We start from the raw sequence: 3248 nt of genomic DNA, 5'->3' as shown, positions 1-3248 counted from the left end.
TGTATATATGTTAAATATATAATTAATTTGATAAAAGATTCATAAGCTCTCGCAATTACTTGTCCTTGTTCTTTGTCTTTTTCAATCGACTCTCCCTTGAAAACATTTTATCTTCCCAGTCTGGTATAGGATATGCGCTTTATACGCTTTTCCGTAATAAAATAAACGCACATTCTCGATCTCGGACTGTCTAAACAAAAATTCGAAAAAAAAAAACAAACAAACCAACAAAAAGGTGTCTTTCTTACCGGTAAACGCTCACGAGTTGCCTCTCGTGGACGACGTCCCGCGTCCCTGCTCAGCAATTTTTCCAACTGCGCAATAATCACAGTATCCAGGGCAGAGCGGTGGTGGGGACGACGACGGTGACGACGCGGTGGGATAAGTGCGGTGAGGCACCCCGGGGACCTGTTAGCGCGATGCTACCTCGCCTCAAGTTCCTCTTCTCTCGCAGTCCTCCCAGTGCGCGTTCCCCGCAAATTCGACCACATCCGGTGACCGTTAGCCACCTTAGCTCAGTATCCTTCTTTCTCCAACTTCCGCCTTCACCTCACGCGGCCTACTCTCTGATACGGAAATGGAAAAGCGGTACGTTCCGCTCGCTCCCCAGCACGACAATAACGACTCCTCTCTATCCAAAATGGCGGACTTCGGGCCGTTGTTTATTTGTCTTCTTGCGGCTCCTCTTTACGGCACTGCCAGATCGAATTGGATTACCCTGGCCGAGTTTGTCTCGCCGTTCCGTTTCCCGCACGTCTCCACGTCAAAACTCTCAGGAACTCAAGTCCTCTCGCCGCGGGCGAGGTCCGTCTGAGGGACGTGTATGTATGTACAAACGCACCGCTACGTCTACGTGTCTCGGGAAGCACCGTATCCGTTACACTCCGCGTGCTCTCGATAATCTATTTCCTTCTTTATCGTCGTGATCGTTGCGTTAATTTCCTTTTCCGCTTTCCCGTTCCAGCTTGATCTAATCTGATTCAACCACACAAATAACAGTCACTCCGCAGTCGGAAATCAGGCTCGCGTTCTCTCCCGCATCTCTACGAGTTCTACGACACTTCTCAAATCACAAACACTGATTGGAGAATTCTGTTTGCGTCTTTATAACCTATCGCGAGGAGAGTCACTATCCCCTCCATATGTTACTGTGCGTCCGACCAATCCGCGCGAGCGTCGCTTACCTCATTCCACTTCGTACCTGCGGCGCTTGCGCCAACTTAAAGGTACAATTTCATGGTGTCGTTTGTCCCAGCGATAATGTCTCCTGCACACAGAGCACTTATGGCTTGACATCGCATGACAAAAATTGGTGCGATAACCAATCAACGTCTCGCTTACTCGGAAATAATAAGATTTATTTGCGTCGCATGTTCCAACATGCCCAATGGCTTTGGCATACCAGCGCGATGTTAGTCGCGCGTGATACACGATATCCAATGACAGTATATTTTTAGAAATATCGATAAAGCTGTACACTCATTGGTATCACGTGTGACGCGCGACAAATATCGCGCTGGTGTGCTGGGGACATTAGGGACTCCGCACAATAAAAGGAAACAGAGAATCCAGCAAACAAGAATGGATTGAAATTTTTTTCTATCCGAATGTGTATTTTAAATAGCGAATACCTTTTTTGGATTTAATTGAATTCAATTGGATTCAATTGGATGCAATTGGATTGAAAAATTGCATTTCCTATTCAAAATTTTAAATTGAACAGTAATGTTTGTTATGTGCATAGAAAAAGCTAACATTATTTTTAGATTGAAACATAGAGATGTTCCATGAAATTCTTATAAATGAATAAAAATGCATTCAAGATTGAAAAGCATTCATTTTAACATTCGTGAATCAATATTTCTGATAATCTGAATCCATTTCAATTCATTTCAATCCATTCTCGTTTGCTGAGAACAGAGAATAAAAATGTCAACCTATCAGAAATCATATATTGTGGAATACACAGTTTCTGATAGGTTGAAATTTTCTGTCTTCTGTTCCTTGTTCCTCTTATTGTGCAGAGCCCCTTACGCGCGATCCGTTGCATGAGACATAAAGAACAAAATTGTCGCATATGTAAAACGAGTGAAACGTCAATGGCCTATGTTTCTATCGAGGGTTTGATTAGAATGCAAGAACTAAGCAATTACAATCGAGTATTCCCCTGTTAGGAAGCGTTTAATGGCCTTAACCGTATGCCTTAATCTGTAAAAATTGACTAATCACAGTCGAATATTCTCCTCCCATTCGATAAGAGAATACTCAAAGATGATTGGTCATATGGTTACGGCCAATATAAATGCTCCCTTAAGCCCATTCTACAATAGCCATAAGCGTAGTTGACCAATCACAATCAAATATTCTCTTCATATTCGACTTGATTGATCAATTCTTACAACTACTTACAATTCCGCTTATGACTATTGTAGAATAGGCTTTACAGTCAAACGAGGAGAATGCTCGAGTGTAATTGGTTGGTTTTTGCATTTTGATGCAATTCGAATTTTCGGTGAAAACTAGGCCAGTGATTGACGGATTTTTCGATACGCATTATAGCTCCGGCATACCAGCGCGATGTTTATCGCGCGCGACAGATGATATCCAATGAGAATATACCTTTAGAATGAAAATAAAACTGTACACTCATTGAATATGTGTGTCGCGCGCGACGAACACCGCGCTGGTGTGTCGGAGGCATTATGGCCCGATTGCACCAATGTTACTTTGACTTTAAGCAAGGTTTAAAACTCTCTCTCTATCTCTACTAACTAACTCTCTCTACTAACTAACTCTCTGTCTCTATCTGTTTTTCGCTTTAAAACGAGATTTTCAAGTCTTATTTTAAGTCAAAGTAACATTAATGCAACCGAGTCTGTATCTACTGTACACTAAATGTGAAAAGTGGAAGCCAATCAGAACTTTCGGAAAGACAGAAGTAGACAAGCGAAATGTACTGCCTATTACTATTACTTCCGGATATTTTCGAACGCAGTCTAGGAGAGGATATCTCTATTGGCCTAGTTTACATTGTGCACTTGATACCGAGTACTAACTAGTAACTTTCTATTGAATGATCTTAATTTCGGCGATACGTATAAATATATATATGTATGTGTATTTAATTAATTATTTTGATGCATATTGTACCAGTTCAGTATATCATTCTTTGAATACATTGAATACATTCGTTGAAATTAAAATAATTTAATAGAAAGTTACTAGTTAGTATGTGTATCAAGTGCACG

The 3248-nt window shown here is 41.2% G+C and overlaps 1 protein-coding gene across 1 annotated transcript in view; it reads right to left on the bottom strand.

Annotated features, from left to right (window-relative positions):
• LOC108693324 (vacuolar protein-sorting-associated protein 36-like) overlaps positions 1-310 on the bottom strand; it is a 3126-nt gene extending 2816 nt beyond the window's left edge. Inside the window, exon 1 of the mRNA XM_018202212.1 lies at positions 249-310. The gene's annotated coding sequence lies outside the window, so the exon portion shown is untranslated. The remainder of the gene's footprint in view (positions 1-248) is intronic.
• Positions 311-3248: the final 2938 nt, after the last annotated feature.

This window comes from Atta colombica, unplaced genomic scaffold (assembly GCF_001594045.1).
Source record: "Atta colombica isolate Treedump-2 unplaced genomic scaffold, Acol1.0 scaffold9, whole genome shotgun sequence".
Taxonomy (NCBI): domain Eukaryota; kingdom Metazoa; phylum Arthropoda; class Insecta; order Hymenoptera; family Formicidae; genus Atta; species Atta colombica.
Note: the sequence above shows the minus strand (reverse complement) of the source record. Positions and strands in the feature narration are given on the sequence as shown.